The sequence below is a fragment of the Triticum aestivum genome, chromosome 7D (assembly GCF_018294505.1).
Source record: "Triticum aestivum cultivar Chinese Spring chromosome 7D, IWGSC CS RefSeq v2.1, whole genome shotgun sequence".
In the NCBI taxonomy this organism is placed as follows: Eukaryota; Viridiplantae; Streptophyta; class Magnoliopsida; order Poales; family Poaceae; genus Triticum; species Triticum aestivum.
In genome coordinates, this window is record NC_057814.1 from 473,238,059 (window position 1) to 473,250,091 (window position 12,033).

The window sequence follows — 12,033 nt, forward strand, 5'->3', positions numbered from 1 at the left end:
ACTGCCTCGCCGACGCACAGGCCCGGGCCGTCCTTCGTGAAGAGAAGACCGAGGCGCGGTGGTCGGCGTTGATGTCGACAAGCGCCGTCAAGCTCGTCCTACTCCAGACCAACGTCGCCGCGAAGAAGAGGAACACCGACCTGGCTTTCCTGCTGGGCGGGGCGGACATGCTTCAGAGCACCGACGAGGCGGTCAAGGCGTGGTACAGGGCGCATGTCGGCCTCATCCTGGACCAGATTCCCTCGACGACGCCGCCCACGCCCACGCCCACGACGACGCCGCCCATGCCCACGCGCACGCGGACGCCGCCAACAAGCCCGACCGATGATGCCGCCGAGACTGCCCGCAGCGCAGAAGCCACGCCGCCAACAAGCCCGACCGATGATGCCGCCGAGACTGCCCGCAGCGCAGAAGCCACGCCGCCAAGCACAGAGACCCCATCAAGCCCGCGCACGCCGACTCCACCGACGCCGGAGGGCGACCTCGCCATCTGATGCGCGTTTCTGTTCTGATTTTTGTACGCCGAACTTTTCATCGATCGCCGATCACCGCTTGATCGCCGGATCGTGGCATTTATTTTTGGGCGCGGGAATGAACTACGTTTGAATTTACCAAGGCTGAGGGGCGCCTGGGCCGTGGCTGTGAGCTAGGCCGATGCTCTTAGGTGCGAGTGAGACCCATATCGGGGGATGGCTCTGCTGTGCATTGAACTGACCACGCAATGGAACTGAGTTTGGTCCAGATGTGCTCTACAGACAATGTTGCAGAGACCAGCGGTAGCCGGTTACAGAACGAGAATATGAAATTGGCAGGGCTCTGACTACTTGGTTGGAAAACAGATCACTTGTGTGTACTGGGTATGTCTGGCTCCTGCCCCATAGCAATGCCCTACAAACAACTTTTGTCAATTATTGCGTAGCCCAGATGTCGGCTAGAGATTTCTTGATTCTTTTCGTTTTGAGGCAAGAGACTTCTTTTTTTTAACCGAAACCGTAGAACAATCGTTGTACGGTATTAATATATTAAAATAAACAAACAAAGGTTGGAATTTACAAGGAGTTCAACCAACTCCAGTTTTGTGGAAACCAAACGGGAACATGATAAACTGGCTTACAAACTGTTCTGTCCAATTGACAAGCAAAGATTTAAACTTGTCCTTGATGCGATGCTGAAGGAGGAGTAAGTCAGCCTTAAGGCCTCTTCTCCAAGCTTGAACAGAAGGGATCTGAGCTTTGAAGATTTTCCCATTGCGTTGCATCCAAATGTTCCAACAACCCATGATCAGAATTTCCATAGCAATGTTGGGAGGAAATGCTTCTGGGAGAAGTAAAATTTCATCAAATATCGAAATGCCACGTCTGCGCTGTCCCAGGATGGAATTCCAGCAAGCTTGAGCAAAATCACAGTCCCAAAAAAGATGCAAGGTTGTTTCTTCTGTGCTAACATGGCAGGTCTCACAATCATAGGAAGGCATATGAAAGGATTTTCTTTTGAGGAGGCCCCTGGAGTTGACTCTATCATGCAAGATGAGCCAGAAAAATATTTTGTATCTCAAAATAGCTGCATTCTTCCAAATCTTCTTGAAAATGGGAGGTGGGTTTTGATCTCGCTATGCCAAGCATTTGTACATTTTGATTGAGGAGAAAGCAGTACCCCAGGAATAACTCCAAAAGTCATTATGAGCAGAGAGCTGAGTGTCTTGAAGGATGGACTGAAGTTCCTGAAACTGTTGCAAATCTTGGATGGAAAGAGGCGTGTGAAAATTATCCAGAGGGTTGTCCATTTGCATAAATCCTTGTACTGACAAGTCTTCTCTGAGTGAGAAAGAATATAGCTCCGGATATTTATGTTGAAGAGCAGCATGGCCCCAATTATCCTGCCAGAAATTTATGGTGCTGCCAGTACCAACCTCTCCCTTAGCCCAATGTTTGAATAGAGGGAGCAACTTAATTAAGAATTCCTTTCCACCAAAAAGATCCCACTGGTCTGGAGGTGAGAATGCCGTTGGGATAGTAAGATGCCCAAATAAGATTCACCCAGGGGATGTCAGCATGATTCAAGAATTTATGAATATGTTTCATCAATAAACATCTGTTGTGTGTGGCAATGTCTAGAATTCCCAAACCTCCTTGATCTTTAGGAACACAAACTTTTCCCAGGCAATCAGAGCAGGACCTCTTTCTTCCAAACCATACTTTCTCCAAAAGCACAATCTGAGTAATTTATTGATCTGATCAACTATTCCAGCAGGGAGGGTGAGTGTGCTCATGAAGAATGTTGGCAAGCTTGTGAAAATAGACTTAATGAGTGTGAGTTTATCCCCATAGAAAGCAAAGTGGAGCAGCCAGCAAGTCTTGTGTCAATCCTTTTAATGATAGGGGCAAAGTCTTCCAGCTTAGGTTTGAGTATGCTGAGAGGTAAACCAAGATAGGTGAAAGGAAGAGTACCAATAGAACATCCCAAATTATTTGCCAGGAGTTGCATCTTTTGATCTGGAGTGTTGATTGAAATCATTGCAGACTTGTCAAAGTTTATCCTTAAGCCAGTGTAGGCAGAGAAATGCATCAGGAGACTTTTGAGTTGCTCTAATTGCACACTACATGCAGGCATGATTAAGACTGTGTCATCTGCATATTGGATTACTGGGAAATCTGGACAGGGGTGTAGCTCAAGAGGTTTTGATATGAGACCTGAGACCATTGCTTGGTTTAGAATTGAGGCAAGAGACTTCTTGGTTCTTTGTTAGCCAGAGAATTGGTAAATTTTGTTGAGAGAATGTAATGGGGTCAGCATGGAGGACGACGTTTCGGTGCCATGGAGTATCTGCTCCCTAAGATGAACTGTAAAGAACATAGGAAAAAGAATGATTTTTTTGGCTCCAAAGATGCACAATATTTCTAGCCGTGTGCTAAATTTCATGGCGACTTGTCATCGGAGGAGCTTTGGAGGAAAAAAATAAGCATTTTGAGAAAGTTTTGATTTTGGAGCAATGGCTTTGTTTTTCTTTTTGCCCTGAGCTCCTCTCTGGTGTCAAATCACCATGAATTTTTGCGCATCCTTCATTTTTATGTGCCCTTTTTTTCCAGATGTTTGTTGTTCACCCGGGAGCATCTATGCTCGTGATTTACTATGGGTTACCAGTTGGAAGAGTCTATATAAAGGAGAGTTAATTTAGTACACCCGGTTTGCAAAATCGTAAAATGGCAACTTTATCTTTTTTAAAAGAGAGATAAAAACTTTGCCTCATTAGTTAACTAGAAGAGAAATGTATAGTTAATTAACAAAACTACGCCATGTACACCATGGTCAATTTCGAAGTAGACGTGGTCTCCGTTTGTGATCCTCCCACCCGAATAAGCACCACGATGACGCCACTGCCGCTAGGGATTTGAGCGCGTCGCAAGGAACAATCACACATAGAAAGATATAAACTAAACTCTGTCATGAACACTGGGGAGCTTCTTCTCTCTAGTAGTGGTGGGTGGCTGGCTAGTTCGGCAGAGCGGGTTCCCCCATTTGTCCATGTGTGTTTGGTTGGACGTCTTCTGTTGTGGCTGTCATATTGTCTCTTTGAGTGTGGGCCTGGGCCTGAGTGTTTTGAGGTTTCGGGTCGCCTTATCCCTGGATGTATGGGTTTTCGTTTGGTTTTTAAAAATTAGTCCGGCAAAACCTTCTTCTTAATTAATGAAAAAGGCCCAGCTTTTACCTCTTTTAAAAGATACCTGGCGAACTTTGCTAGTGAGACCAATCTACCACCAATCAATCAATTAGAGAGAGTATTCCTTAAAAAGAAACTCGAGAGTGTATCACACTTTCAATCAACTTAGGCTAAGTTCAACCCAACCAATCGGTACTTCCTATTTATATCGAGTATTATAGTACAACGGAGAAGAAATATGATTTAACAACGCACAATGACACAGATAAATTTGGTGGCGCAGGATTAGAAGGTGTCGACATATTATCGAGTACTTGTATGAAAAAGTCGTGATTAGATCATCGATGTTTTTTTAAACGATAGGTGATGGATTAGAAGAGAAGAAACACAATAGTTGCATTCGAGAGTTAGAATAATGTCCTTCCCGTCATACCCACGTACTGACGATGCGCCTAGCACCGACGAAAGGCGTGTAGAGGTTAGCCTCCTAGGGATCTTTTTGGATCCAGTTGGCGCTCGTCTCCAGTGGATTCATCTGGATTCGAAGACTTTGCGGGTATGGCCTTCCGATCTATGCTTCTCATCATCGGTGACAGTTGCTGCTCTAGTGCGATGGTCCTTCGGGGCCTTACCAAAACGACTTTTTGACTATCTATTGCAATAAGGTTTGCTCGGCTCTGGTAAGGGAAAGACAATCATAGTGGCGTGCTTTTGGCTAGCTCCAGTGCTTGAAGTTGTCGCTAGATGGTCCCTGGACCTGGTGATAATTTTTGTTACTTCTTATGTTCTTTGTACTATTATTACATATTATTAGTAATAGATCATAGGATTTTTCGCATAAAAGGGGATTAAAGGTCATCCGGTTTCCTAGGCACTAATAGTTTGTAAACACTAAAATATTGTTGCCTCCGTCTAAGAAGTTTTGGATATTTCATACGAACTATATACGGACTGAAATGAGTGAACAAAACATACTAAAACGTGTCTATAAACATCTATTTTTTTTAAAAAAAGTTAGAATATCTTATAATTATGAATGGAGAGACTTTTTCTTTTTGCGATGAACAGAGAGAGTATATAACAGAGAAAAAAAGCTTTTCCACTATTTATTTACCCCAAAGGTACAACATTTTTAGAGGCGTTCCGAAGCAAAGCTTGAACAGACTAACAAAAGTACAAAATGTCCCTAAAAAAAGTACAAAGATGTTTTAAGTCACGGGTTGGGGAGGCATCAGGCAACGGCCGGCGTCCAGAGTCCAGACATATTCAACCTGACAACTCTCATGTCTTTGATATGATAAAGATGAGTGGCGGATAAGGAGTACACACACGTGTCCAGTTCTGATACGATTGTATGATATGCAAATCCATATATTGAGATCAGCATACGCGGATCACAACCGCATCTTCATGGATCTTGTCAACAATATGTTACTGTCCGTTGAGTTCCTATTGATTTTTTTTTTTTGAGGGAGTTGAGTTCCTATTGATCTATTCGTTCAAGGTCACTTTTGCGCCCTGAACATGGCACATAAGAAAGATAGTGATCACCCCGCAAAAAAAAGAAAGAAAGATAGTGCTCGTTCGGACTTAAAACAGTCAAGAACGGTGGCATTTTGTTTATCTGAAGAAAGCAACAAGCTTGACTGCGTGGGGTGGATTCCAAGGTAGATATTGTACAAAATGCTATCAAGTGTGAGTTCAGGAAAGCTACAAGCAAGTAAACTAAATACTCCAGCAAATAATGAAGCAATAAAGTACTAATAGGCCCCTTTCCGTGGCTGGCATCGGGGGAAAATGTGCATGGTTTGTTTGCTTCGTAAGTTTTTTTTCCAATTATCTCTTACTTCTAAAGGTGGACTTGGTAGCTCTCCTCATAGTTTTTTGTCTCGCCTCTCACTATCATCTATTTCATCTTAGTTTTTTTCGCCTCACCTCACACTACCATCTATTTTGTCCGTTTTTTTTTTGCCTCACCTCCTACTATCCTCTTTCACTGTTTTCTTCATCCCACGTCGGGTTTTCAGTGAGAAAACGACGCGCCCCAAGTGACACATCACGCATCTCTCCTTCCCCGTTTGTCTCTCCCCACCAGTTCCCTTCCTTGTCCGTTGCCTCCCTCCCATCTTGTGGCAACACAGGCAATTGGCGGCGATCTGAGACCAATGAGACGGCGCCGCACCCCCGGTACTTCCCTCCCCCATCCGCCAACCCTCTACCCTCCCTCTACAAAGGCCCATACGGCCCTGTTCGCCCGACCTCTAGGCGACGCTGGCGACGATCAAGGATGGTTGTGCATCCCGACGCCTCTCTTCTCCGCCATCTCCTCAAGGTGAATCTTCTCTGGAAAGTACCCCTCTCCTCTCCATCGATCCACCATTGGTAACCATAGAACTTGCCGGCTCTGGACTGAGATGTAGACTTCCCGGTGGAACTACCCACGCGCTGGAGGAGCTGACGGCACTGAATACAGCCATGGTGGGCCAAGAGCACACAGAGAGGATGTAAGCGGGCGGCCTCTTAGGTGAGCTACTCCGATTTTCTTTTTGATGGGTCTGTGGTGAGAGAGCTACATGCACACGCGTAGATCGACTTTTGTGATTCGGTTCCATCAGAGTAGCTTTTACAGGAGCATTGCGCCGACATATTCAGCCAGAGTACGGGGCTTTGGACTGTGAACTTCTTCTAAGCTCACCTCGGACCCGTAAAAAATCATGCCAATGGAACTTTGTGTACTTTTCACGTAGCATTGATTTATAACAGAAAAGTGTCATCCAAAAGTTGAAATGAGCTCTGTTCTTCCGTGGTGAGGAAGAAAAAAAATCGAATTCATAAACACTTGAAGACGAGAAACTGAACTGAGGTTTTACTTTGTTCGTCATGCAAACTTCAGGTTCAGCTTGACCCATCTATTCCCGACATGGGAAATGGACATGATATTCTAGGTATAGTTCATAGTTCATATGTGTGTTGATTCACTTGATCCTTCGTTTTTGTGACACATGTTTTGACGTATCCGATTCCATGCTCTTCAGATCATCAAACTGTTGAGGAGGAAGAAGGCATTTGTTATTAACTTATTGTTTTGTAGGGTACTTATTGGGTATTTCTGTTGCTGCAGCTACTGGATGGAGTGTTCAACATTCTCGCTGGAAACAATCCAGATCTTGCCATGAACAGAAAACATAAGTTATGAGACCTCGTATGATTCTTAGGGAGGGCACGAGGAAGACAATATTTGTGAACTTTATGGAGTCGTGTAGAACCTTCCTGCATTTATTTTGAGTGCACTTTTATCGGTTTTTGACAAATGTTATTATGAGCTAACCATCTGCAAACTACATCTCCAGATTGCGTAGGGAACCTAATCATGTGATGGATTTTTTCCTCTTTGAAATGGTAACAAGCGGTTCACTTGGTGGGAGCACAAGTTGGTGAGCAAAGGGAAGATTTACCCCGAAATCCATTGAGTCAATCCTCAGGAGATACATCAGTAAGTGTCCTCACCCAATTGCATTGCTTTCATGATTCAAGGGTACCCTTCATAGAACAATGGTTTCCTGAATTCGGTAGGCTGTCTATGACCTTTTTCATTTCCTAAAACTTTCATATGTGTATGCCATTTGCAATGGAAGTAAGGTCCATGATACTATTATAACCAAGGAAAACCGTCTTTTCTTTCTTCGTTGCGAACTTGCGATCAGGTAAAATGTCATATTTTGGCACACATAAGTACTTATTTGGTTACACCCAGTCTTCTGCTTCCACATGATATCTCAATCCCATGTTGAACATTTTGCTACTTATCACTACATATAATTCGTCATCTATTTACATTTTTTATTAGATGCAAATTCATCATGCCATTATCCACCTACTGTATCTGCAAATGATGAGTTGCAACTTCATTGCCTACATTGTTTGACAAAGACTTAAGTTACTAAATGAAATTACATGACTTCATTGCCTACGTTTAGAGTGCACCCATTTAGCAAGAACCGTAGATGGTTGGCCACTACCAGCCACCGACGGACCAACCACCTCACCCGAGGCAGTCGACAGCTTCCCCGCCACCGTCTCCTTACCCTTAGCAATGGCGGCCTGCGCCACCTCATTCGCACAGACCAATGAGAGGAGGGAAGGAGGGGATCCAACATTCACATCAAAAGTAACCCCAACATCCGATAAAACCTTGACCAAATCACTATCAGGTAAAGCCGGCATCACCAAACGAATAGGAGAGGATAGGGGGGGGGAGGAGTCCTTAGGTGGATCGCATCCGTGGAAACAGCCAACCGAGCCGCCCACTCCGAGTTGGGTTCCCCACTTTCCCAGACCCACCGGCTCTTGTGTGCAGTGGACACCGGAGAGTGAAGCGAAGTTGAGCGCACCACCGGCGACGACGTAGCCCCAACAGGGACAGCAGCCGCCGCCGCACCCAAGTCAGCATCCAGCCGCCTACAGAGACCAGCCACAGACTGCTTAGAGCCTGACATGGCCCTACTCTTGGCGGAAAACTTCTTCACATAGGACTTCTTCTTCTTGCTAACTAGGCCCGAGGCAGCCGAAATCGGGGAAGGAGGCACAACCACAATCTCAGAGAGTGAGGGAGATGCGGCACAAGCCGGCACATTGGAGCAAACTGCAGAAAACGCGGTGCCCATACCCTTCTCGGGAGGAACAGAATGAACCACGGTGGTGAAGGAAATATGCCCTAGAGGCAATAATAAAGTATTATATATTTCCTTATATCATGATAAATGTTTATTATTCATGCTAGAATTGTATTAACCGGAAACATAATACATGTGTGAATACATAGACAAACAGAGTGTCACTAGTATGCCTTTACTTGACTAGCTCGTTAATCAAAGATGGTTATGTTTCCTAGCCATAGACATGAGTTGTCATTTGATTAACGGGATCACCTCATTAGGAGAATGACGTGATTGACTTGACCCATTCCGTTAGCTTAGCATCCGATCGTTTAGTATGTTGCTATTGCTTTCTTCATGACTTATACATGTTCCTATGACTATGAGATTATGCAACTCCCGTTTACCGGAGGAACACTTTGTGTGCTACCAAACGTCACAACGTAACTGGGTGATTATAAAGGTGCTCTACAGGTGTCTCCAAAGGTACTTGTTGGGTTGGCGTATTTCGAGATTAGGATTTGTCACTCCGATTGTCGGAGAGGTATCTCTGGGCCCACTCGGTAATGCACATCACTATAAGCCTTGCAAGCATTGTGACTAATGAGTTAGTTGCGGGATGATGTATTACGGAACGAGTAAAGAGACTTGCCGGTAACGAGATTGAACTAGGTATCGAGATACCGACGATCGAATCTCAGGCAAGTAACATACCGATGACAAAGGGAACAACGTATGTTGTTATGCGGTCTGACCGATAAAGATCTTCGTAGAATATGTGGGAGCCAATATGGGCATCCAGGTCCCGCTATTGGTTATTGACCGGAGAGGTGTCTCGGTCATGTCTACATAGTTCTCGAACCCAAAGGGTCCGCACGCTTAAAGTTACGATGACAGTTGTATTATGAGTTTATGTATGTTGATGTACCGAAGGAGTTCGGAGTCCCGGATGAGACCGGGGACATGACGAGGAGTCTCGAAATGGTCGAGACGTAAAGATCGATATATTGGACGACTATATTCGGACTTCGGAAAGGTTCCGAGTGATTCGGGTATTTTTCGGAGTACCGGAGAGTTACGGGAATACGTATTGGGCCTTATTGGGCCATACGGGAAAGAAGGAAAAGGGCCTCAAGGGTGGCCGCACCCCTCCCCTTGGTCTGGTCCGAATTGGACTAGGGAAGGGGGGCGCCCCCTTCCTTCCTTCTCTTTTTCCCTTCCTCTTTTGCTATTCCATATGGGAGGTGGAATCCTACTAGGACTAGGGAGTCCTAGTAGGACTCCACACTTGGTGCGCCCCCTCCTAGGGCCGGCCTCCTCCTCCCTTGCTCCTTTATATACGGGGGCAGGGGGCACCCCATGGACACACTTGATATACGATATTTTAGGCGTGTGCGGTGCCCCTCTCCACCAGATTACACCTCGATAATACCGTCGCGGAGCTTAGGCGAAGCCCTGCGTCGGAGGAACATCATCATCGTCACCACGCCGTCGCGCTGACGAAACTCTCCCTCAACACTCGGCTGGATCGGAGTTCGAGGGACGTCATCGAGCTGAAAGTGTAGAACTTCGGAGGTGCCGTGCGTTCGGTACTTGATCGGTCGGATCATGAAGACGTACGACTACATCAACCGCGTTGTGATAACGCTTCCGCTGTCGGTCTACGAGGGTACGTGGACAACACTCTCCCCTCTCGTTGCTATGCATCACCATGATCTTGCGTGTGCGTAGAAATTTTTTAAAATTACTACGTTCCCCAACAGGTGGGCAGACTTCTTTGTAGAGATGTTGCACATGATAATACAAAAGATGTATTCCTATATATGTTTATTTCTGTACAATGAGAAGCCGTGATGGGCAGAATAATTGTTCTTTCAAGAAATGGTGCACATGACAATACAAAGTTGTATCTCTATATATGTTTATTTAGATTATGAGAGAGAGAGAGAGGAAGATGGATTATGTCGACGTTCAAAAATAAACCCATCGACAAGGGTCCCAAAGCGATGTCACTGAAAGGGGTCATAAATTCACCAACTTTTAAGTATATATGCAATAAAAAATTAAAAGGCCCGTAGCGACGCACACCCATTCTATTAGTAAGCTGTTATGTTTGGGTTGCGCTAAACAGCAACACGACGTCTTCTGTGTCATGGTTTGTTTCAGCTTTTGTTTCGGTTTGGTTGTCGCCAAAAGATTTGTTTCGCTGTCGTTGAAAAAATTGCATCGCCTGACGTTACAGTTTGATTAGGCATACTCAAGCTAGATTGTTTTAATCGTGTTGCTTTCCGTCTACGTATGTCATGCATGTGAAAGTAATTGCGAATGGTGACTAGTACACACTAGACTAGTACTTCCTCCGCAAAAAAAAAGAACGTTTAGATCACTATTTTATTTACAAAAGGAATAATGATTGGGAAATGCTTATTTTAATCCGGCTGATAACGCGCGCTCATCAGCTGCCTTCAGTGTCGACCACGTGTCCAAGTGAAGGGGTCCACTGCTGCGTCCGCGCGCTCGCTCCGTGTCTTGCTCCACCGCGAAAGCTATTTTGTTGATGAATTGCTGCCAGGTAGTAATAGTCGCACTACCTAGTACGCATGTACTCAACTGCTTCCTATTCAAACAAAAAAAAAACAATAAATATGTTTTGAAGGTAATATATCGTGAGGCCCGTTATGGTTGCTTGGATATAGTGCTAGCACATTTTGATACAAGTTTGTGGCTCCATTTGTTTTGCCTACGGCCTGGTCGGGCACGCCGCTGCATACAAACACTCCCTTAAGTAGTAATGCATACTTTAAGCAGCGTCTTTAACGCCTTGGACGTTGCCGCGGCCGTTGAAGCATGCCATCGCAACATCATCGAAGTAGCCGAACCGCTATTGTAGCATCGTCAAAGCAGCCGTGCCATCATCGCAACACTACCATGGCCGGCAAACATGCCATTGCAGCATCGACAAAGCACTAGGGCCTCTGACGCAGCATCGCCGTGGTCGTCAAAGCACGCAGCCGCAACATCATCGCCATTGCACGCCACAGTTGCGGCTGCCGAAGCAACCGCCTCAGACGGTCGAAGCACGTCGTCGCGACATCATCGAAGCAACCAGGCTGCCATTGTAGCGTCACCGCGGTCCTCGGCGCATGTTGTCGAAGCACACCGTGGCCGTTCTAAGAACACCGTCGCGACATTGCTGTGGCCATCAAAGCACGCTGTTGCAACATCACCGAAGCAACCAGGCTGCCATTGTAGCATCACCGCGGTGGTCAACGCATGCTCGAAGCACACTGTTGTCATTCGAAGAACTCCGTCGAGACATTGCCGTAGCCGTGGAAGCACCCGTCGCAACATCATCGAAACAAGCAAGGCTACCATTGGACCATTGTCGCAGTCATTGACGCATGCTGTCGAATCACACTGTGTTCGTCGAAGCACATTGTCGCAACATCATCGAAGGAGCCAGGCTGCCATTGTAGCATTGCCGCAGTCATCAACGCATGCTATCGAAGCACACCGTGGCTGTTCGAAGAACGCCGTCGCGACATAGCCACGGCCACTGAAGCACGTCGTTGCAACATCATCGAAGCAGTAAGCCTGCCATTGTAGCATTGTCGCGATCATCGATGCATGCTGCCGAATCACGCTGTGACCGTCGAATCAAGTCGTCGCAACATCATCGAAACAACAAAGGCTGCCATTGTAGCTCACCGCGATCATCAA

General features: G+C 45.9%; 1 non-coding gene and 1 pseudogene across 1 annotated transcript; both read left to right on the forward strand.

The window, feature by feature from the left end:
* The first annotated feature begins 721 nt into the window (after positions 1-721).
* Positions 722-7,366, forward strand: LOC123171179 (eukaryotic translation initiation factor 2 subunit beta-like; annotated as a pseudogene).
* Positions 7,367-7,542: 176 nt separating this feature from the next.
* Positions 7,543-7,621, forward strand: LOC123171683 (small nucleolar RNA SNORD34). The gene has a single exon (XR_006485359.1). It is a non-coding gene; the product is annotated as a small nucleolar RNA SNORD34 (small nucleolar RNA).
* The last annotated feature ends 4,412 nt before the right edge of the window (positions 7,622-12,033 follow it).